We start from the raw sequence: 25,835 nt of genomic DNA, 5'->3' as shown, positions 1-25,835 counted from the left end.
TGTCTCCAGCGCCTGCCTCTTTGTTTGGTAATATTGAATGGTATGAGAGGCGACTATCGCCGGGCAAACACTGAAAGTTCTTGGTCGACATCGGCCCTGCCTTTTTCACAGCGCTGTCGCAAAACAGGACACTCATTTTTATAATGACCTTCCTCCCTACAATACGCACAATGATTCAGACCCAAAGGTGGTCTTGGAGGAAAATACCCAGCCTTCTGTGACGGTTTCTGAAACGATGGAGGTTGCTGAAACTGTGGGCGTTGCTGTAACTCTTGCTGATTTGAGCGAGGCAGATACGCCTGCTGCAAAAGAACCTTTGTCTTTAAGTCTTTTGTCTTTTTCTCTACCCTGTCTTTCTCGTCCTTATCCCTATTCTCATAGTACTGTGCAGTCGCCAATATCTGGGCCGACGAGGAAACAGCCCAAGAACTCTCAGAATCTTTCAACTTATTACACAGTTCAGGAAGTAAGTTAAAGACAAACTTATCTACGAATAATCTTTGTTCACCCTCCGTACTCATATCTTGACCACTATGATCTATAAATGTCTCTTCAAACCTAGTGAAGAAATCAGATACAGTTTCATCCTTCTTCTGCTTACATGCTGCTAAATTGTCCCAATTTACTCGTAACGCTGGCATCATCGTTTTCATAAGATTTATAATTCTACCAGGTAGATCCGCCACTAGAGCCTCAGGCTTAGAACCACCAACTTGTCTGGCGTCCGCAGCAGCAATATTGAGCCATGAGTCACCTAATTCAACCGCATGATCCTCATGACGAATCTTTGCCCATAGAGGTTGAGGTACTACGTTACCCAACAGCATATCTATGTCGGCTAAATTCATGATGCATGCGTCAACTGTCTGGGACAATTCTTTGTAATAGCCAGCTGGATTCTTACGGGGATCAGGTAAAGACTGTTTAAGGGCAAAAACTTCTACTCTCTTCCATGGCACATGTACCCATACTCTCTGAAAATGAGGCAGAACAGGCGGAACAGCGTTTGCGTTCCCTTCTCTCCAAACTGGGGGAACCTCTCTCATTGCATATTGTCGTACCTTTCTCCTAACTGCGGAATCAGGCTCAAACAATGGCTGAGACGGAAACTCGCTCCTAAACGCAAGTACCATCGCAACTGCATTCTCAATTCCGGGACCCACTATCGTCCCTTTCGCAAACTCAGACTGCACATTTAGCAACTCTACAGGGACTGAACCCGAATCAATATCTTCCCACTCCTCACGGAGGAAAGTACACATTACATCAAACACATATCTTTGCTTGGGTGCTTCCCACTGCAGGAAGACATCCATAACTGACTCTAAATTATACCTCGAAACATTCGAAGTCCACCTTCGAACCAGGAGATCCAACACTGTCCGCTCTTCGGGACTAGGTAACTGACTACGCAGTTGTTTACGCGCAGAAACGGGGGTCATACTCGACGACCCAAAGAAAGGAGACAAAAGACCAGTAACAGTTTTGGTCATCCGTTGTCGAGCAGAAGGAGAAGCTGTCATAAGGACAGGAGACATATTTGAGGTGATAGAAACGTAGCAGTAGTAGTAAGAGAAGTTGAAGGTACATGAGAGTGAGACAAAGAAGTTTGAGGCAGAACTGATAACAAAGTCGGCGGCCCCAGAGGAGGATGCGCCGTAGGAGGAAGGACCAGCTGAAGAGGAGCCGGTGGTTGAGCAGGACCAGGAAGTGGAACAACTGGAGGTGGAGGAGGTGCCGTAGCGTTCTGTGCATAAGGGGGTGGTAATCTCAATAGATGTGACATTAAAGGGTCCTTTTCAGGATCCTTTATCGCCTTCTCAAGAAGGGGTGGCAATGCTGGATAACATTTATCAATAGCCATATTATGTTGCCTATCTGACACCTCAATTGCTTTATCTTCTTAGTCTTCTGTAAACTGCTTGGCAGCTTGCATTATCGACAACCCCTTTTCTCTCTTATCTCTTTTAGCTTGTTTGATTTCTCGTTGTCTGGCTTCTTTACGCCAAAGGCGAAAGGAGTCAAACATTGCCGGCCGGGCTTTCTTTCTAAACAATTTCGTTTCTAAATTATCTAAAATCTCAGTATCAAAACTACCATATTGGGGCCATCGTAAAACCCCGTCTTTCCTAGTGAAACGGACCCACACTTCATTAAAAGTAATGGGGCCCACGCCGTGTTTAGAATAGAGTTCATAAGTCGGAGTTCCAACCGGAGGTATTGGACATGAATCCTCCAATCGGGAATCCCTGTTACAACCACAACAAAATATCCTCCTAATTTTGCTAAAACTAGGCATCTTCGCTCACTAATCTAGCTTCATACTTCGAGGGATTATCTACAACAATAGTCTCGCAAAAATACGAGTCCCTCGGCTTTGGAAATTGCAATACCCAAATCAAAGACCCAAAAACTAAGTATCCAAAGAACCAAAAACAAAGAACTGGGAGCGACCCACGTATACTTAACTAAGGTATCAGTCACATCACCAGAAGACCCGTCTATCGTCTCGCCTTACAAAGCTGCAGAAAGGGGGGTCCAAGACAGGGTGGCAGTCAGGGCAGCGGTCCTTCGTAGCCGTCTAGAAAGCGGGAAACCTCGCAGCAAAGACCTTCAGTCCACGTTCGACATACCGGGGTCGATGGAGTGGGGGCCCTTCTTCCGGAATTTCCTGACGAAGCTCCTCACGATCTTCAGGCTTGTACCAGGACCGCTTGATGTTGCCCTGCGTTGGGCGCCAACTGAAGAACCTGGTTATTAAGGACCCGGCGGCGCCAGGGGCACACCCAAAGTCTTCGGGTTCGCCTGTCTTAGAATACAGAGACACGGGACTCTTCTTGGTGACGTCAAAGATCGAATTTATTGACTTCAGCCAGTAACAGAAGTCCTAGAAATCATCACGGTATGAGTTTTCAGGAGACTGCTCAATTTTACAAAGCAAGTCATCCCTTTTTATGCCAAAAATCACATTCCAGACAAATACCTAACATTTACGAACTGTCCAATCACATGTATTCACACCAAAGGTATCGCATGACGGTAAAACCCACTTTTCAACTGCCCGGCCCATGATCAATCAGTGGACAAACCCAACATTCTTCTTTAGACAGGTCGAACGAACCCATAATAAAAAGGCCACAAACCATATCATAAATAGACCATAAAGAAAGAAACAGAAACAGGTGAGAGTAGGATAAGGCATATTTGTGTGTAGTAAAACTTTACGATGTCCTGTGCTCTGATTTTATTTTTGATCAGCTAGCGGGCAAGAACTGACTCAGCAGGGTCGGCTTCAGGCAACGAGGTCAGTTCACCTTTGGGTCATGCAAAAGTCAGCGCAAACCCCAGCAAAAGGGCATGGGTCTTAAAGACTCATTCAGCCATAGTCATCAGCCTATGTGAGGGCAACCACAAAATGGCTGCCTTGCACAAAATGGAAACCATGGTTCGGAACGGAATCTTCAAATACACTGTGAATCCTTGCGTGTAACATGGCGAAAACACTCGTACTTGCCGAACTCATTAGTTACGGTTCATTGTTACCAAAATCGTAACGGAACCATGACATTTAAAACACAGGTTCAGAATTCAAGGAACCTCAGCTGTTTTAAATTACCATGCCTACTATTCTCTTTCTAGTATCTAGTAGATAAGAACAAAGTCTTAGTACAAAATAGGTATTTTTAACCCTTGATGAAATAGTCTTTTGCTACAGCACGTGTTACTGCTCCCCACTTTGCACCTACTGTTTAAATCATGTATTCTTTGCACATTGCACAATTTCCTGCTACAGAACACTAAGCAGGCCCAGGGGAGCTAACTCAAGAATGCAGTCAAAATTTGCACATTTATAGTATTTTTAACAAAAAAAGGAGAAGCAAAGTATATTGTTTTTACAATGATGTGCTGCATTGTGTTATAATGTATCATATTGTTCTATGTGCTTTTACGGCCTGTATGGCCGAAATAAAGATTTTCTGAAACTGACCGACTGCTACTTTGTTGTCCTTGAGTCTTTCATATCTGGGCAGTTGTGAAGGTTGGTTTGCATTGTTTGTCGTGGTACACTACCATTTCCACCACTCTGCTCAGGTTATGACACCTGCTGATTCTCGCACTGTGACTGATTATATACTTTTGCATCATGGGCTCACTCCTATAGGTAAGGCTGGACTGAACATTTCTGGTACTTTGTCCCCAAACTCCGGTATGAGTAAATATGACAGGGTGAAGAACAACACATGGCTTTGAATGGAAATGGCTGATTTCCAGAAGTTTAACACATCTGAGTATTTTCAATCTTTCCAAGATTGTAATGTCACTAAGGGCAAACCAATACTGGTGTCTGTAGTTAGCTCAGTAGCTGCTTTCTATGTCCAGGGGAGGGGGGAGATAGAGGTGGGGAAAGTAAATGCAATCTCACAAAAACCCACTCAGGAGGATTAATAGTGCTCCTCTGATCTTACCCTCTAACATCTATTTTGTCTGTGGATCCTAAGCTTATGTCTGGCTTCCTAGGGAATGGTCGGGCAAGTGTTACCTCCCTTTTCTTCTTCCCCCGGTGTATGTTGCTCCGTCCATTTACCATAAGGATCATCAACTGCAGCATAGGACTATATACTTACCCTGAGTCAGATGGGTCATTGACACCAAGGATATAAATAACACGGATACCACCTTACAACAGTTTGAGGATGTCATGAAGGGTATCGTACCTTTTTGGGGCCCCATGTCCAATAGCCTTAATATTTGTCTGTTAACAAGGGTTGCTGAAGGGGTTAATAATACAACAGCTGGTATACTGACAATCATCCCTGCTGAGCTTCAGGCTACGCGGTTAGTTACCTTGCAGAACCAGATGGTGTTAGACATAATTCTTGCAGATGGGGGTGGGGCCTGTTGCATCAATGGCAGTAGCTGTTATGTATACATACCTGACCACACCCCCAATGTGTATGCTCCCATACAGAAATTGCATAGACTCTCATCTGACATACGCCAATAAAATGGTACTTGGACTCTCTCTGGGTGGTTCTGGGGTATATTCAAGTCCTGGGGTTGGAAGATCCTTATCTTTCTAGCTGTGATTGCTGGAATATTCTTCACATGTTGCCTTTGCATACACTGTCTCCCGACCTGTTGCACTTATTGTATAAATGTTCTCACCCCTAAACAGAGAAAGTCAGTTCATAAAACTAGCGCTGCTATCATGTTGCAAAAGGATATTAATGATAGGATGCAGATTGATTAAGGCATTTTTGGGTCCACATTATCCCTTGCTACTTCTATTCCCGATACTGAGTATATGGATTGCTCCAAGTGTTGATGTCCTTTGCTTCTTCGAATACTACACATTTTTCCTTCACAATATTAAATGGTTTAGCGAATGCTAAAAGGAGGGACTGATGATATAAAAATGTTTTGCTATTTTGCTTTGTTCTAGTGTTGTTAGCATTTGTGGCACCGTTTTATGTTCAGCCGCCATTTTGAATCATGTCTTCAGCTACTTATTCTCTCACTCGAGAAGCTGGCTGTGGAAATGTTCATTTCTCCAAGGTTAGTCTTTGCTCTGCTAATGAATACACTGTTCTTATTAACGCATTCCTTTCTCATAGATAGAGGCCTTGTCCCACTAGCCTAGCGATAGACACGAACAGAACAACCTTGGCAATAAGATAATGTGTGCTCAGTCTCAGAGTCGAAACTCGTCTTACTGTACTTCTTTGTTTTAGCTGCACCTGCTAGTAGATTTCCATTAGGGGCGGGACATTCTTGGTTTAGAAACAAAGAAAATGTATTTCTATGTTTGCTGAAGTCAGTCCCACTGCAGCGAACCTAGGAGGCTGGTCAGACTGGACTCCGCTCGAGTGTACCTGAATAAAATATACTTGGTTTATATTCTCTACTGTCTGACCAACTCTTCATTTGTATGAAACTGCTGAGAGATGGTCGCAAGTGACCCGGGTGGCCCTAATCCAGTCCCTTCCTTCCCCCAAGCTGTATGTAAATCACTCTTGATTCTGCCCCAGTAGGAACAGTTCAGCCCAAACTGCCAGGCCATGTCCTCCCTGAACCAAAACACAAGCAACCTAAGATCGTTTTTGCCCTGATTAGGGATGTTCAGTTGGAAAGACCATATCAGTTCAGAACCTGGATGGTCATAGTGTATGCCAGTGTGGGCCATGAAATCAAGTGTGACTCACAGTTGCAGGATGTGGTGACCGAGCATGCAGAGACTCAGATGCCACTTGATATCTTGGCCCACACGATGGCCATCCATTCTCTGAATAGACGTGGTATTTAGAATTAAATTAACCCTGAAGAAGTTTATGCGAAAGAGCCATACAAAACATATGTTGGCTAGAAGCTCTTGATAAATCAAAGAACAGCTCATGAACAATTCATGCAAGACTTTGTTGTGGTGTAGGCGGTGGCTGTGGTTTTGGGAACATTATCTACACTCAAACAAACTTTTAAAAAGTTTTAAACTTTTTGTTAAACACAGCCCTATGTCCTTTAAAGAAAATGGACTGCATTTTAAAAAAAATTAAAGCAATCACAGCTTGGTTTGGTGACCCAGGCAGGCCCAACACACACAGGCCCTTGGGTCTAAAGGGTGAAGTTAGGCTGAAGGAATAAACACCCAATTCAAAAGGCGTCCCTTTAAAGGACGGTTTCCCTCACCCACCAAAGGTGGCATGCTTCATCATTTGGGAACCTTCCTCACATCATTAAGCCTAGTCATGATGCGGGCTACAATCCCCTCACTGAGAGTGAGGAGCTCAGGGATGTTTTGTATACTAGGAGGGTATTTACTAACTACCCAATAAGAGCCTGAGGACATGGTGAGGAGCGCAGTACAAAAAGTGAAGTGAGTTAAAACTAACTACCGGGTTCGCCACATGTCTTTATTCAGGTGACCTTGTGCTAGTATTAAAAACATAAAAGCATGACGGGAAACATGAGACCATCTCGTGTTGCTTAAAGATCAACATGATTCGGCCAGTGAACTCGTCAGTGTTGTGGCCTTCTTCAGGATCTAATAGGTGCTACTGCTGTGAAGGAGGTGTGTGGATATACAAAACCAGTGATCCATAGGTTTTCGGGGTGGTGGATTTACTGGTAGTTTTCAGTGGTGGATTTACTGGTAGTACCTGTTAGGAGACATGAAGAAATCATACAATAAGATTTGTAAAGTTTTGAGGAGAGGAGGTGTTAAAGTAATCCAACACCCTGAAAACCTATGATCGCTGATACAACCAGCCAGACTACCCGAAAGGGCAGTCGCACAATGGATCTCACCCTATAGAGGCGGTAAAGGTAGGGGCTAGTGTCACTCATTTCCTGTGCCAAGTCTGCCAGGCAAAGTGGACGGATTCAGGCAGGGAAAACGCAGAATAGCCCCAATACCCATGGAGAAAACTCCCTGCATGTCGGGCCATGTGTTTTATGTATTAAGAAAACATTCTCCCATTTTGTAGTTTATTTTCTCAATATGCAACGTTTGCAGAGTGGCCACATTATACATGACACAACAAGCCTTCGGTACTGTGAAAAGAGCCATGGCCTTGGTGGCTCTTTTCACAGTAGAGTGATTCCTGCCAGGTGGGTGGAGATCTACAAATAAGTGGATGGACCTCCACCTTGGGGGGAGGAGTGAACCATAGACCGGTAATACTTAAAGTACGACCCGGGGGCAGGATGTAGACCTCCTGCCTTTAGATGCAGCACCTTGGTCAAAAGTAGCACTGGGTTACAATTTCCTTGACTTAGCACTAACATCAAAAAGATGTTAAATACCAGGCAAGCATTTATTTAAAAGTTAGTTGAAGTTAAAGAAAGGAAGTTAACCAAGTTGACCTGCATCGTTTAACTTTAGAAACACCTTCTTATTAAAGACATCTTGCAGCAAATGTTTAAAAATGTGATAAAGTCTCTTCAAAATGTAAAAAGTATATTTCATTATCATGCAGAACCTTTTCACCTTAGTACACAATAAGTATTACCGGTCTATATGTGGAGAAGTGTGGCTCAATGCTTAGAGCGGCAGACCCTGATGCAGAGGTCTGGCCCGGGACCAGGGTTCAACTCCTGCCTTGGCTGGTCTCGGCGGATCTTGGGCTCATAATTCCTCGGACCTGATTTCTCGCCTCGGTGCCTACTCTAAGCATGGGTCCCACGCTGCAACTCTGGGCAATAGCTTGCTTAGTCTCCACAATGGCCCCCTACAGCGCTAGGGATGCTTGGTTGCACCCTGGGGATGCCCAGGAGTGGACATTTCATGGGGAAAAACCAGGAAGGGTTCCCTAGCGGTATGAGTAAAGCGCCAGGACACTCAGGAGTATCAGTGCGCTTTACAAGTACGGCTACATTTACATTTATATCAGTGCATTGAGAAATATTTTTTTTGAGTGATTGTTTTTAAACATGAATGTAGAAACATTCATTCTACCCTCGGCCCTGACAACAATGCCAATAGTGAACTAAGAGGCAAGTCAGTTGTTATGTGCACTCTTTGAATGGCCTGGGTTCCTATTATACATGAACAACATTATTGTTTATTAAATCAAACACAGGAGAAGATTTGTACAGCACACATCCTGAAGTCATGTATTTCGAGAACCTCTTATATGTGATAATAGAGAAAAAGGAGGGAAAGTTAATAAAACTATTGCCTAGGATCAGACAATTTGGTTAAATAATAATAATAATCCACATTTGTAAAGCGCACAATCACCCGTAAGGGTCTCTAGGCGCTGGGGGCCGTCGGGAAGATTAAGCAAGCTATTGCCCAGAGTCACATGGTGCTGGGCTAACCTGCCGCCGGAGCCGGGGATCGAACCCTGATCCTCAGATTCCAGCGTCAGTCGCCCTGGCCGCGGCGCCACACCTCTCCCTGGGGAAGCCGGGATTAATCCTGGGTTTTCTCATTTCACTTTGTGCAATTCAGCTGCTACATGTATAGGGTTTGGTTCCCCTTCAGTGGCCTTACCGCCAACACCCATGCCCCCAAGCCCATAACCGCCACCATGCTGGTATTAATGCGGCCCTCTGTCACATGACAGACCAAACTTTTTGGCCCCTGGGAAAATGTTTGCGAGTACCCATGCCATAGATCATAGCCATCCCCTTCTTCCACCACCCTCCCCCCCCCTCCTGGATGATCCACAGACTGTCTTTCAGGGGCTAAATAACCTCTTAATACTCCAAACTTTAGGCTACCAAAACCTTACATTTATCGAAATATCTGCCCACAAAGTGTAGAACAGCATCTAACTAAAGATCAAGTACTAAACCACAAACATGTTAGAATAATAAATAAAGTCTACCCTAGAATATGGCGAAGTGAGTTTGGCTTGATTTGGAAATAAAACGCAGGTCGAATATTTTGCATTGAAATGTTTGGCAATCATCTATACAGTAACTACCAGTTATGCATTAAGACATTTTCTTGACTATCTTTTCATGTGGAACTTTCAATCCATGTCCCCACCTCATACTCTTCCCCAGAAGCTGCAGCTCATACATACACACACAACTGTTGTTGCCTGTAGCAGCCATCAGCTGCTTTGCGCGCGCCACCAACCTGCCCTCGCCAGTAGCACACTAACTGGGTCTTAATTATTTGGTGTTGTGCATGACACACTAATTAGGTAACCGTAACTCCAAGACGCGTCAGTTTGGTTGATAGAAATGAAGATGTTATAATGTAATTTAAAAATAAACATGTGCAAAAAAACACATACATGAATATATGTGTTTTCGTATTGCATGCACAGGTCTGCATGTCCGTCCGGCGGAATTTTCCTCATTTGCATGTCTGTTCGACAACATTCGACCCTTTCCTTCAGTGTGTGACCAGCTTTTTTTAAGAAGGCGAGACAATGTTAATTATTCATCTTCGTGGTAAAAACCTTCTTTCAATGGGGGAAGAGGCCGGAGGGTTTACGCTTCAGCCGGGCTCTGCAAATGGCCTGTTCCTGTGTTTGCTGATAACCGCGAAGGTGGAGCCTGACCCAGGAAGCACCGCGCGATCCCTGGAGATAAACGCCTCTCAGCAAGAATACGGGGTTGACCTTTGTCTGCTCGAAGTCACAGAATTCTCAGCGCTACTTTTACTTATTCTCGTCTCCCCACAAATACTGCGTCTGTTCAATCTCACAGCTGGGCAGCTACAGTATGCCTGATTTACTGGCCTGCCTGCTGCAACAGGGCGCTTGGACGAGGCCTCCTTGGAGTTCACGAAAAGACAGACAGAACCGTGATTGTAAGAGGGAGGTAAATAACTTTACACCCACTTGAACTCATGCGCCTTAGAGCAAAGGGCCCCAGGCAAGATACAGAGCGCCCCATATGTGGGGCTTAAGGTGTTTGGAGTAAGTACACTTCTCTGCAATCAGTGTATTTACCAATTACAATATTTCAAATATTCCAAATGGACTAGAACCAGTGGCATGCAGATTACAGTAAGAAAGAACTCTGCAATAGGCACACTGCCCCTGTTTGTCTCATCACTCACATTTTAACCAGTATCGTATCGATCTTGTTTTTTTTGAGGATTTCCTTTCAATTTTATTATTTTGTTTGTTATTTGCGTCTGTGTTCACGTTCTTTTTTCCTCATTGCATTCACTTAGTAATCTTTTCTCTTTTTTATTTTTTGCTGATTTTCTCACTTTTGATTTGAATACTTTTTATTCTATTTCTTGTTTCACTTTTTTTTTATAGCTCAGGCTACTTCGTTGTTATCTGCTTTCCAATTTAAATCGTTGTATGTTGTCTGCCATGTAATGTCTCTTCAATCTGTATTCTCAGCATCTCTGTCCTTTTATGACTACATTTTCTAGCTCAGCATGTTTTCCTACTCTTTTAATTACCTCTGCAGTGACCTTACCTTTCTTCTGCCATTGATTGCTCTTTGAAATCTCCCAGTCTCTTTTTTCTTGTCTTGCCCCTATTACCATCCACTTATTTGTTTCACCACTTTTTACGTTATGTTAATTGTAATATAGCGCACGATTTACCGCAAAGAGCATCTCGGCGCTGCCATCGGACACAAGCAAAAGTGAATACAATTAAAACAAAGATGTTTTCAGCAATTTCCTAAATTTGTAATTAAAAGTACAGAACTTCTTTTTCTCTCTCCGATTGCTCACGGGCGTTGCAGACATCATGGTCAAGAGTAGAGCTCGGCAAAAGATACTCACGGTGCTCTTGGTTTTGACTTTTGAGCCTGTAAAGATCTCCGCGCAGTGAGCAGTGACATGTGACCTGCAGCTGCGCGCGAGATGCCACGGAGGGGCACGAGGTGTGGGCCCGAGTGTCGGCTCAGTGGGTTTTTACCTACCTGGGCCAATGGTAAATCCGCCCGTTCCTTTAGTTCTTGAGCTACTAAATTGCTATTGTAAAATCTCGGGTCGCTGTAGGGAGTTGTAGCTTTTACAGTCGTGCAGATATATGGCGAGCTGCAAGAGGGGAGTAACTTTAAGTATGGGCGAAAGGGGGGGGTTCTACATTAGTGATGCGTTAAGAATAACTTGTCATGTGTATAGCGCTTCATATTGCTTGTCTGCCGCCTCAGAGTGCTTTAATTAACAGGTAATCTAATTTAATGGAACACAATTTACCAAACACGGAAGGAACACATTCTAGCCCGAATGTTGTATATGTCCCCATAAGTCTCCAGCGAGTGCTTACTCATCCTGCTCTGAATAAAAAGTGTGAGGTGGGCAGATGGAGACAGTTAATATGCCAACATTTGAGTGCAATACTTGAGTTGATGCTTCTATGTTCCATTGCTTAATCTGTAAAAAAGAAAAAAAGTACAGAAGCCCAAAGTATTTCTTGGGAGCCCGCCTCCATCACTACCAAATGCCAGGTGTGACGATTACTGCGTGGTATTGATTTCCCCTCTTGCCTCTTTCTTTCACAACTCTACACTTCTTCTGTCTCTCATCTCACTCTAGTAAGTTCTTTTTCATCCATGTTGTTTCCCCTTGTCCATGTTTTTCTATCTTTCTCTCCCTCCTTCTTTTGTTTCTGCCTTTCTTTCTTTTGCTCTGGGCCAGAGTTTTACAAACAAATGTCATGGCCTCCCCAAAATGAGTGCAAAATCCTTCCCCATCTGCAACTGCCCATGGCATTGGCCAACAAATAACTGTGCTTTCATATTCTGTAGTGATCCTTTAAACGAATCCTGACTTAGGACCACGAGAATCCTAGGGTAGACTCACCCTGCCATGCCAATATAATTCTAGTTAGTGTACCTTTGTTGTTCTCTTTCCCTAGACCCGCCACTGCTATATCAAGAATATTTATCAATTTCTATTTTCTTCAACATTGGATACATTTGTCTACCTTGCCTTGACATCTGACATTTGTAACACCTTATACAGTTATGCCGGTTTCATCTGTGCTTTTTTTAAAAATGTCGACGTGGCTTGGTTCTACTCGCAAAGATGTAGTAACATTAACACTCTTTGTGGATAGCAAGTGGTAGTTTTCTTTTTTTGTTTTAGTAGCTGCTACAGTTCCTTAATACTGGTGGCATTGGTACCCAGAGAACACTGTCATCATTGCTTTAATAAGTTGTTTATTTTTACCTTTAATGTAAATTCACATGTTTAGTTCCCATGTCATATGTTGGTAGTTTAAACTAGCTTCTGCTTAATGTTTGTGTTTAGAGTTTGTTAGACCTGCCTAAATCCGCTGATATAAAACGTGAACAGCACTTTACCTTTCACCTTAGGCAGATAGGTTGTAGCTGACCGATTGGAATTTAAACGTTGGTAAATGAATGAGGCAAAATCACAAAGATATGTACCACTAACTCTTGCAAAGTAATATTTTGCACAGGCATTGTCTACTTTCACTTGTTGTGGAAGTGCATTATTACCTGTACTTTGTCTCCAATTGTAGTAATGAGTTCCATAAAGCTAAAACAAAAAGTCCCAATGCTCGAGGCTAGACACTGCTTTAAGCGTGCGGATTTGTACTGACATATGTATTGCTTTCACTGAAGATGCAGGTTTAGACGTCGCAAATATATAATTTTAAGTGGGAAGTGGTTGTGGGATTATTTCTAGTAAGTGGATTCCACTTACTGTTAATTGACTCTCTACACTGTACTTCTAATATGACACTTGCTTATGCTCTTATTTATCTCTGTAGTAAAAATTGTTTGTAGAAAAGACGAGTACAGCAGTTCGACAGCCATTTCTTACACTCAACATAAATTCACAGTTCTTGTTTAACCTCACAGGACCGTCTACATCTATATGTTCCATCCAACACAACCAACATGCACTAATCTGGGAACACACACGTCAGCAATGTGACCCTGCAAAAGATCGGTCTGTTATGAGCTGTGGAGAAATCGCTTCATTGTGGGAATGGATCATAATATGTGTACTGTAATTCTCGCTTGTTTTTAGGTCTCGCGCCTAGCGATACACTGCGCAGCAAGAGTCGTTTTGACAGGGTTTTCGAAATGGACCCTGGAAATGAACATGCTTGTGCATGTTTTTTCCTCTTTTGCAGCCTGCTATTGGCCTTTGCTTGCGTGGTTGTTTTAAAGCTTGCACACAATAGGCCAGAGGCGGGCGCATAGCTCCGCCCATGGCCTATTGTTATCTATTAAGCGCATTTATGCGTGTAATAGACACCATATGGCTCGATGTGGTGCGCACGCACCACTCACGGCTTTATCTGGTTTACGAAAGTGAAAGCGATCGCTTTTCTTTCTTTGTCTGTTTTTGTAGGAAGGACTTCTGACACAGTAACGAAACCAAATAATCCCATTTGTAGAATATCGGAGCACTTCCCCTCACATGTAGGCAGCACGCACAGATTTAGTATTTCATGTATAAATTTAGTATGTGTACGTTGCTAGGCACCCCTAGTGGAAATGCTGTTTCGAGGTCACCTGTAGCGGCGCAGAGGCCGTGGAATGGTTGGGAAGCAGGAACGAGTGTGCACGCGTTGAGGGTACCATGATCAAACGTGACTGGGGGGATGTTGGAATGCAACGGGGTCTCCTAGCGAGGGGAAGGGGCCGTGGAAGGTGGGCTCTGTCGGATCACGGGGGTGATGTGCTGCCGGCTGCGTAAGCTGGGCCTCACAGGCTCCCATCCAACACGTTCTTCTGATGTCCAAAATGGGTGCTATTGGATTGGGTAATAACTTGTATCCTCGGTGTCTGAAATATATGTTGGTGGGGCTTATGCTGTACATTGATCGGGCGTGTATATGCATAAGATTACGGAGAGGGCCGGGCGTGTACAAGCATCGGAGTGTGGAGGGGGGCCGGACGTGTACATGCATCGGAGTGCGGAGGGGGGACAGACGTGTACATGCATAGGAGTGCGGGGGCATCGGGCATGTACATGCATCGGAGTGTGGAGGGGGGGCAGACGTGTACATACATAGGAGTGCGGAGGGGTGCCAGACGTGTACATGCATAGGAGTGCGGAGGGGGGCCGGATGTGTACATGCATAAGAGTGCGGGGGGAGCCGGATGTGTACATGCATAGAAGTGCGGAGGGGGGGCCAGACGTGTACATGCATAAGAGTGCGGAGGGGGCCGGGGTGAGTGTATGTGTGAAATGTAGAGGCAGGAAGCAGTGCCCTGAATGTTTGGCTCGGGGTGCAGCAGGGGAAGCCAGCGCCTCACCCATCTGTTAGCAATTGTGCATTTTCACCCTGCTCAGCAGAACCTTGGCCTTTAGCGGAATACACTGTAAATGTAGATATAGTAGTACTTGTATAGCGCACAAATCGACCCATGAGGGTATCTCGGCGCTTGTACGCATACCGTTGTGGAACCCTTCCTGGCTTTTCCCTGTGAAGTGCCCACTCCTGGGCACCCCAAGGTGAAGCTAGGCATCTAGCGTTGTTGGGGCCGTTGTGGAGATTAAGCAAGCTATTGCCCAGAGTTGCAGAGTGGGACCCATGATTAGAATAGGCACCGAGGCGAGAATGATCAGGTCCGAGGAAATTGAGCCCAAGACCCGCCGAGGCGGGAATTGAACCCTGGTCCGAGGCTAGACCTCTGTATCAGGGTCTGCCGCTCTAATCATTGAGCCACACTTCTCACTAAAGTGCAGCTCCGGTGGCATTCACCCCACCCCACTTTCGCGTTCTGCTGAACTTGTATTTTTATTACACCTTTATCTAATGAAGTCTTATGTCTTTGGGTGAATTAATTTGAACCCCCTCCTTTTCGCTCAAGCAGGTCCCCACTCCCACGCAAAAGCACACAGTCTGGAGGAAATGTACAGCCACTTTGTACCCCCTTCACCCACTTGATGATTTATTGAGACTTCATTAACTGCGCCAAATATGAACCTGCAGTGTTTCTCACCCCGAAAGAGAAATAGTCACCTAGCCTGGATTCCCGCATGCACTTCACCTCCTCGAAGAGGTATTTCAGCAGCCTTAGACACTCCTTGGACGCCTCACCTACCTGGCGCAGGCCCAGGAGGCCCTCTCCTGCGGTATGAAGACCGTACACCCTAATACTCCGTATTTTCACTTAAAGCCCCCGAACTTGGAGTAAGACACATGACTCCACCTCAATGGGACACCACATTTCCATTCCTGGACTTGGCTTTTAAATATTATTTTATTTAACCATGTGTGTTGGTCCATTGAGCCAAATTAGAATGAAGGAGCACTACAACTCCCAGCATCCCTGATATGGTAAATAAAAACAGAGGACTGAAAAAGTTGTGTGCCGGTGACATGGAGTCACCCGGCCGCAACCAGTGTGGTACCCCATAACCTGAGGAAGGGGAAGGGGACTTGAGCGCCTTTCTCCTGTAACTAATACCCAAGCAGGAGGGAGGCCTATCTAGAAAGGTTTACGCTTAATGTTGATAAAAGCTATTTTTCTGTTTATGTATATAATTCCTCAGTTGCCCACATGGAATTGAAGAGGAGGGGGTGGGAGACTGCGGCAGCAGAGTTTGGAAAGTGCGAGGCACAAAGAGCACGCCATTAGGGTCCGGCCTCCCGGCTCCTCGCCACGCCCCCCATACTCACTGCGGCCGGGTCAGCACAATGGGCGTCCGGTCGCGGTAATCACTTCCGGGGCAGTGGTGACGTATTTCCGGCGCAGGAAGGGGGTTGAGACGGAGGCCTATTTAGGCCTCTGGGATACCATGCCCGGTCTCTTTCCCTCCTGTGCCGGACCACGGGACTGCCATCATCTTCAATCTCCCACCCACCCGTCACTCTGATTAATGGTTGAGGGGAGGTTTGCAGGAGGAAGCGTTAGCGGAAAAGAGGCCACAGAACATTGACACATTGACTTACAGGGTTAACTGGAGTCCTCCTTACGTACTCCCTAGGCCAGCACTGAGGGGAGAGACGGTAAGCTCTCCGCAGGGAGAATGGGGCCACCGCCTGGGGAGGCAAGGGCGCCAGGTCATGAACTAGGGCAGCCGGCCCTTGGCATTCCCTACGAGCCTCCTGGACAGCCTGGTGGTAGAGGGGTGGGCCCCGAATATGGTGGACAAGGACCAGAGGGCTGGGGCCCACCACTCAAGGACGCAGGTGGGTTGCACCATGGGTGGCATCTCAGATTTGGAGATGCGAGCCAGAGGGCCCCTTAGTGCTGGGGAAAAGTAATTATCCATAATTAATGTTTATGATATTTTGAATGTCGATATTAAAAGTATGATATTAATTTTATCAATGTAGAATATGAAATATGTTTTGTCATGTTTACGATTGTTGATAATTAAACATGGCCAATTTACACCCACTTTCTGGTAGTACTAAATTTGATTGTGGGTTGGATCACTTGGGGGCAGGGCGGGGTAGCATCCTTGGGGGTTCGGGTCCTATGAATAAAAGGATAAAAGGCATCTTGTCAGTGCTTCACTAGGCCACCTTTCATCCTTCCCAACACCCACATAGGCCTCTTTGTCGGGCTCCCCCCATATCCGTGACATCCCACTCCTCAGACCTCCGGCGATCCCTCCCCTCCCACTCCCTCTACAGCCAACACACAGGAACATTCACATAGCCGAGGCCGGCAGCGCAAAAAACTAAGAGTAAGGGAAAGAATTACAGACGCGAAAATACAGACCCTTTCCCCACCAATCAGATTTGGATATAAAAGTGAGGTTTCCGTAAGTAAACAAGAGAAATACAGAGTGGCTCGAAACATCCAGAAAATGAGTGTATGGTAAGGGAAAGAGGGACATCGTGAGATGCAAACAGACGCATGCAGGTCAGTAGTGACAAGCGAGTGACTTCCACGTTGACAGAATGGGGGTGGAGGCATTGGGCACAGTGGGTTGTGTGCGGGCACTCCAGTGACATACGGAAAACTAGGAAGAGGATGTTGACTGTGGTGCTACTGCCAGAGCTGCTGATTTTGGAAATGGGAACCACGTTTGAGTCTGGGCATCAGCTCAACAATACTGTGATTCTGGGCAAATCACTTACTCTCTCTGGGCCTGAAAAAACATAATGTGACCTGGTGTAATGCAACCGGTGCAAATGTCAAGGGCTACAATCCATTCGGGTCGAGGCCACGCTATATAATAGTGCAAAAAGGCGCCCCCTGGCTATGCAAAATGTAGTGATGTGCCCTACACTCCCATAACTTTAAGACATTGAAAGGCTTTTGGCTGACAGGGAGCAATCCAAAAATAATTTTAATTGCAAAGGATGCAAAGCCTGACAATCACAATGTGGATTATGTTTTTTTTCTTTCTCCAAATGAGGATAGCTGTGCTGTGGGATTAAAACGGGCTAATGAAATATGTTCTAAAATATAAAATCAAATTTATTCAAGTAGTCCTATTAACTGTTGGTCAGCCAGACCTTGATATGGCTATGGCCAAGCAGCTGTGACTCTGGTGATGGGAAGTGTAATAAGGTAAATATTGTTTTTAATAGCTTTATGAAAGTATATCTTGTTTTGTGTTCTGTAGATGTTCTGGAAGGGTAAATGTGCCTTCAAGGGATTTGTTTTACAGTCTCTTTCAATTATTCATAGAATTAAATCTCAGGCCAATTAAATAGTTGCCTCTTCTCATTAGTAGATTTCAATACCTGGTATCACAATTTGATTATTTCATGCATTGAGTCAAAGTCACAATGAACAACATTAATTGTCATGCAGGACAAAGGGCCTGTATAAAAATCAGAACAAAAAGCGGGTGTATATAGAAATTGTATTCACTTTATGTATTTTCAAAATAGGGTAATAAAAGATATACAGACATTGAAACAAGAAGGTAACACTATAGATTCAAACGCCGTCACTGTAACAATTGTAGACACTTTTCTTCTCCATTAAAATTACTACAAAGTGATGGAATATAAAGCGTAGGTCGACGTTTCGGTCTCTATTTTTTCATAGATGAGACCATCTTCAGAACTGAACAGTATTATAACAGTTGACCCCTCGTCTAGATCAGAAAACGGATTATTAGAAGTTTTCTTCTGTCTCAATGGTATCTGAAAATGATGACGTCGGTGGTAGATGGTCAAAATAAAACTGACAGGGAAATCAGTCACAGGAAAGCCTGGCCTTCAAGGCCTTGTGGAATGGAAGTCCATGCTGCAGTAGGTGCAGTTCGAGAGGTAGAGTGTTCCAAAGTTTGGGGGCCAGAAAAGAAGTGGATCAGCCACCTCAATGAGTTCTGCGAGTCCTGGGGATCTTCAATAAGTGGGCTGAAGAAGGTCTGAGGGCTCTTCCAGGGAGATATGGGAGGCTAAAGGTCTTAATAAAGAGGGGCCCTTTGTATTGATTGCCTTGTTCATAATGCATAGGGCCTCAGCGTTCCACTGGAAGCCAGTGGAGATCTCTCAGAGCCTTGGTGGCTGATTGATGTTTGGGGATTTTCATCAGGAGACGTGTGGCAGCATTCTGCATGGTCTGCAGCTTCCTGATAACATAGCGGGGTGAGCCCAGAAACAGAGTATTCCGATTGTCAAGAGGGGATAACACAAGGGCCTGAATGATCACTCCTCTGGCAATGAAGGGAAGAAGGTTAAAAACCTTTTGCAGCAGTCTCAGGATACCATAGCAGCTGGCAGCATATATTTTGCCTTGATGGTCCATAGTGAGACCAGAATCAATTCATATCAGAAGTCTCTTTATCAAATTTTTGGGGGTGGGTAGTTTATTTAGGCAATCTGTGAGAGGACTAAGGACAGAGTTGCTGAAATTATTGCTTAACAGCATGACCTCTTTTTTGTCTTAAGTTTTAATTTGCAACCAGACGTCCAAGTGGATACTTCCTGAAGACAAGGAGTGAGGGTAGATGGATAAAGCTAGAGCCACGGGAGATCGACATAACCAGCTTGGTGTGGTCGGCATAGGACACCAACAACAATCCATATGATCGAATAATATCAGCAAGGGACGTGGATAGGGATTAAGCAAAGTAGGGCTCAGGAGGAGCCGTGCTGCACCCCACAGCAGGAAGGGAGGCTTGATGAGAGACAGAACTCATCCTGGACCTGGAAGGTGCGATTCTCCAGGAAAGAGAAGAGCCAATCTAGTGCTTTGCTTTCAATTCTGACTTGAGAAATGCTCTGCAAGAGAGTGAGGTGGTTCACTGTATCGAACACTTCCTCTGCCGTTGTGGCGAGTATAACTTCTGATTGGCTCTGCTTGCACTGTTGTTTTGTAATGCTGATTTTCCGAGGATGTGATCATAGCATTGTTCAGAGCACAAAGACTGACAGCTGTCATATTATTAGAAAATCTGGATGCCAAGAAGGCTTGATAGTGAAGAATAAAGTATTGTGCTTCATTTGATATAGACAATGCTGCTAGCAAAATAAAACAAAGGCCGGACTGGCGGACCAAACCTTCAAAATTCAGGAAAAGACTCGAGTCCAAGATTCCAACAGTGAGTTACAGAGATGCATGAAGGAGACACTGCAGTCAACAGGACTCATGAGGAGGTGCTGTCTAGGACTGCTAATAACTCCCGTACACAGGAACAGGATTAGAAGCAAAAGTACCACGTAGCAGAGGAGGTCCTGCTATGGGTGCGGGGGTTAGAAACTGAGCTTCCTGCTGCTAAATCTGCCCGGACCTTCCACCATCAGCTGTATGCTGCTTGGTTGAGTCCAGTCACAGTGGCAGTGTTGGGTTGGCCTATGAGGCACTCTGGCACTGCTAGGTGGTTCAGCCTGAAAGGACTGTATATGGGACAATGTTTGTGGTCCTGTCACGACCCACAGAACCCAAAAATCGATCACACACTGACCCAATCAAGCTGACAGTTTGGCAGTGTCAGAGTGCTGGGCAGGCCGGTCCAAAATTGTCAAATGGTGGAGACAAATTCAAGTACCGCTGTGTTGTGTTATGCATCTGTGACACAGCCGAAACTTGCCTTCTGAGGGAACGGAATGGGGGTCAGGGCACAACACAGGACCCCACACTAGCATTATAAATTAGTATTATTCCACTGAAGTAATTTGTTCATGTTTCTTTTAGTTCTGCACATCAAACCTGTTTTTAAGGGCCTTTACTCTCTTAGGTCAATCTGTTTTCTTTTCCTAAAAGATTCCTTAGCCTTGTCACACACCACTCCGTCAGTGAAAGCTTCTTTTACTCTGCGATATGACATGAAATATTAGGATGTCTTCTTCAGTTGCTGGCAGTTTAGGAGACCACAGGCGTTTCCACGATATTTTATAAACAGCGGATGATGTCATTTGTTTGGGCAAATGGTTAGCAATGATGCAAAAAGACGATGTTAGTTAAAATTATGTAGACAACATCTCTCACATTTGGCAATGTTAGACTTTGTTGTTAATACTGAAATGTCCATTTTTGAGAATAAATATTATAACCAACTTTTTTGTTATTATTTTGCGTTTCTCTGTCAGTGGGGACAAATGGGTGTTTGCACATTTAACTAACAGATTGAGGAAAGTTTTACGAAAAACAAAACAGTAGGATCCATCTCTGTAACTTTTAATTCTATGATGAATACTTTAAAAAACACTCATGGATTACACTCTGCAGAAGGGTACACGAATCTTACATGCTTGCAGAATTAGTATTTTAGTTAATATTTTTATTATATTTTAGTTTTTGTTTCATAATTTTGATGAATGCACCAGGGATTCACTGGTTCGTGAGGACTATGAACATTATACCTTAATTTCAAAGCATTTTATGTTTGTTTCCCTTCTGCCCAGGGACAGTGGTGCTTGTTCTCCAGCCAACTGACTTATCTACTGTCTTTCTTATTACCTCGACGGACACCTTTAAAAGAGAGAGAGGTGTTTAAGTATTTTACCCCTCAAATAAGATTCACCAAAACTAATGTCCTAGATGTGAAGTGCCGGAGAGGAATGTCTTGTGAGAGGGGAGTGGAGGACATGCTAAAGTTTAAGCATCCACACCACAGACATTGGGGCCTAAGCTGAAATCACCACACTTATTTCACATAATATGCAGAAAAATCACCAGCAGAAAAAAATAGTCAAACCTATGTAATACTTGTATGAAAGGCTTGTATGAAAGTCAATTTACTTTCAGACAACCCTGTTTCTATATGTATGGCCCTTTCCAACTTGCATTTAAAATGAAAAAACGACCAGTGATGTTCAAGTGTGCGAGGTGATCATTGATGATGTGTTGGAGAGGTAAGTGGTGTGAAGGAAGTGCCTGGTGTGGTGAAGTTTCTGGTGGGTTTTAGGTGAACTTCAAAGTGTATGATGTGATGGAGATGTGGTGATAAACTGTGAGGGGTAAACTACATTTACAACGCATCATTTACGAAGCATGCCATTACAATACAAGCCGTTACAACGACTTGCTGTAGGGGGCAGAAGGTGTTGGATTTTTAATTCAACACCATCCCTACTATTGCACACACTGGAGTTGGAATAGTAAATTATACTATAACAAACTCCGGCAGCCCCCCTACAACAAGGGTTTTTGTAACGACTTGCGTTGTAATGGCATGCGATAAACAACGCATCGTTGTAATGACTTGCATTGTAATGGCAAGCGCTGTAAGTGCATGCATTGTAATGAGTGCTATTACAGTGAGGTGAGGTACATGGTAGAGTGAAGAGTGTGGTGGATGATACTGGTGTAGAGTTTCTCATTAACAAAAGTCTTCCTAATATTTGTTTAAATGTAAGCTTGAAAGACTGTCTTAATGACCTGTGGTTATTATTTGTGTTAGTTTGGGAGTGATGGTGTGGTGGAGTGAGAGTTGTGGTCTGTAATTTAGGTGTGTGGTTGGTGGAAAGGTCTGTTGTGGTGAAGTCTGTATTGGAAGTGCACTGTGAGCTGGGTGACATGTTGGAAACATGGAGGTGAAACGTATTGTCAGTAGTGAGCTGGGATGCTTATGGTGCTGTGGAGGTAGTTTAATGTTATCTCGTGTGGTGTAGGTAACCTCCAGGGGAGTGGTACATTCAAATGCAAATGTGTGGTGTGTAAAACATTGACGTGTGGAAGTGACCAGTTTGTTGAGAGTGAGTGGGGTGATACTAGTGGTGTGTTGAACTAAGAGGCTTTAGGAGAAGGATACATACATGTCTTCTATGCTCATTGGCTTAGAATGGAAGGCAGAAAACCAGCAGTGAATCAGCATGCATATTTACTGTTACACACAAAAAGACATCAACTGTTTAGCGTATTACAGCCAAATATCATTGTGTACCTGCTGCTGCACAGCAAAGTGGCATCTCCTATTTAGTGACACATAGAAATCTAGCACCTTCTGCTTGCCGTCACACAGCAAAGTTTTAACTCCGTTTGCTCTCTTGGAGCAAAGCGGTATTCCTTACCTGCGGGTGCATAGCAATTAAGCATTCTTCTGCCCTTGCATGCAAAATGTTTGCAAGATGTGGATAATCAAAAGGGATATGTTAGAAATGGGATTTGTGGTTGGCTAATTGCTTGCTCCAAAGCCAGGCAGAAACCACCACTCTAGTCAGGGCAAGGGAGTTACACGTCAAAGATAACCTCTGCTCACCCCTTGGTAGCTTGGCACGAGCAGTCAGGCTTATCCCGTTGGCAGTGTGTAAAGTACACAAGGTTATATAAAAAATAGCCTTTGTATTATCATAAAACACATTAGATGGTAATCACACATTATACACTGTGCCAACTGGTCCTGTGCAATATTTACAGGGGATTATATACACATGACAGGGCCACAGGGACCACTGTCAGAATCATCACTTAGTAGAGATAGTAAAAGTAAGAGTTATCATTAACGTAGAACACAACCAGTAATTATAGCACAAATAGTAAATGTAGCGCACAACTAGTAACTACTGGTACAATGAGGAACTTAGCATGAGATCCTGCAATGTAAAACAGAGGATGCATAAATTACCTTGCACATGAATCACCTTAGGCATAAAACCACATTAGGCCCAAACCTCATTAGCATCACACATTAGGCACCAACCTCCCATGTAAGGCACATTAGGTAAGAATCATGGAAAACACAGTGTATGCAAAAAACAAAGAGAGTAAGGGATTTTCCCACAACGTGGAGGGGGATACTCCTGGTCCCCTTGACCCTGAAATAAACAAACAAAAGATGGAGTACCACCACAGGACCTGTCAAGGTCTCAATGGAGTGTGGGGAGAGGGAGTGTACAAAAGAAAGATGTTCTTTTGTTAGAAGACCCCTCACTCACCAACTTGGTTGGTGACATGCTTCATCATCGGGGTCCCACCCGGACACCGAATGCCGTCCGGGTGTGCTGCGACACCTGATTACAGTGGAGCAGGTAATTTTTTTGTGAATGTGAAGTGAAAAAAAAAGGTGGGTTAAAAATTGGCCAGATATAACTTTATGGAAAAAACTTTATTCTAAAGCTACTGGACAATGTTAAAACAATTTTTCGATACTTGCATTGGTTAGGTTGACCGACAGTATCTGTGTAGGTGCAAAAGGATAAAACGGTCTACATGTTTCAACCTGTATTGGGAATTGCCAGGTTTTCGTCAGGACTAAGTGTGAGTGACCTGGGCAGTATACACACGCTAAGGTGTACCCAAAACCTCGGCCACAGTGACCTAACTGCGTACTTACAGTTGGTGTCCTTTCATCCAAATCAGTGAGAGGAAAAAACTCGAATACTAAGTGTTCAGTGCCTCATGGTAGTCGGCGTCAGGCCGCTACTCCTGAAGCACGATTGTGCCAGGGCTGTGGCATCTGCCAGTATGCCTATTCGCCGACCGCTGCTCCCCGTCATTGAGGTATCAGAGAGACTCCGCCATTAAGTGCAGAACTCTTCCTCGGGGGCACACAACCTGGAACTGGCCCCAGGCCAACTGGCCTCTCACAAGGCTCAAATGCCCTATGTCCAACAATGTCAGGGTTGGCTGCAAAAGCAGCAAAGTAAAGTGCACAGATGCACAAGCCTAAACATGGCAGCTGCCAACTAAGTGCTGGGCAGCTGTGAAAATGAGCGTGGGCACCGAGGTCTCCCCTGAGCTCCTCTCTGGGACTCTAAATGACACTGTCCCCCAAGGTCGCTCTCGCAAGGCAGCTGGAAAAATTAGCAAATAAAGTCTGGCACTCCTGGTGCCTCTTGTGCCCCCACTGGGGCTTCTCCACAAAATATGCCCTCACGTTGCAGCGGCCCGCAACTGCGGTGCTGCTGTGAAGCCAAGGAAGAAAGGGCACAACTGTGCCTGGGAGCCGCACTTGGGGGACTCTTGGAAACAAATGCCCCCAACGTTGGAGTCCCGCTCTGGGATTCAGAAACACAACACTGGCACTTAGGCTCCCTCACCGGTCTCCTCAACATGCAGGGCTCTCTCACCACACTGAACCCTGCGTGCGTGCGTCGCGCTGCTTCCTCCCCCGGGCCTCAGGGTTTCAGGACAGACGGCCGGCACGGGTGAGTCTCCTGGGCTTCCCTCACTCTCGGGAGCCCCGCTGTACGATGCGCCTGGCTTCATCTGGTTCCCCTTCTCTGGACCAAGACTTCATTCTTCAGCCTGCGATGCTCCCAGACTGCTTCCTCCTTACGTGTCCAGGCAACAGGCAGGCGGGGTAGGCTCCCTCCTGGATTTCTTCTTCTGGGCGACTCTCGTTGTGGGGAATGTGCGGGGCTCCCACCAGCTCATGGGAGCCCCCGCTCAGGATTCAGCGATTTCCTGGTTCTGGTGCAGGCCCCGCCCACAGTCAGGCGGCGCCCACCTGACTTCCTTTTCTGCGGCGCTCCTCTCAGCAACTTGGGTTGCGGCTGTGATTTTGCTGCCAACACGCGGGGTGGGCACCCGCTAATTTGTAAAAATATGCACACCAAAAAGCTTCCGAACCGCCGGGTGGGCTCCCGCAAAATAAGGGGCAATGTGGGGGAATCCCACCCGTTGCAGCTCCGCGCTGCAGGCCAAATGCGCTCCTCAAAATGAAAAATAAAGCGCTCACAGGCGCTGCAGTCCAGGGAAAGCCCTTTCAGGAGGAAAAGGGGGGGGCAAAGGCTGGGCCCAGGCAGGCCTGCTCACAGGGCCTTCCAGCAGGGAGGCAGTCCCTAGTGGCGGTTCCTCCTGGAGCCCAGCAGCAGGCCCCCCTCAAGGACCAGCACAACACTGAAAGAACCTCTTCATGGGGTCACAGCCCCTTCATTTATACACCCTTTTCCTTTGTGTCACAGCACAGGGCTTGGGGATATCAGTTAGGACTAGTTTGGGGGAGCTTTGGAGCACTTTGTTTTGCTCAGCTCCTCTCTCCTTTGTCAGGTGGGGGCCTAGGGATCAGACGCACTACAGGGGGCGGAGCCAGCATTGTGGAGGGAAGGCACAGCCCTTTTCAGGTCCCAGGTGCAACTCCTCCCTCCCATCTGCATGCAGATCTCTCTATTCACCAC

Source organism: Lissotriton helveticus, chromosome 5_1 (assembly GCF_964261635.1).
Source record: "Lissotriton helveticus chromosome 5_1, aLisHel1.1, whole genome shotgun sequence".
Lineage (NCBI taxonomy): Eukaryota > Metazoa > Chordata > Amphibia > Caudata > Salamandridae > Lissotriton > Lissotriton helveticus.
The sequence above is the reverse complement of the archived record's forward strand: the minus strand, read 5'-3'. Positions refer to the sequence as shown.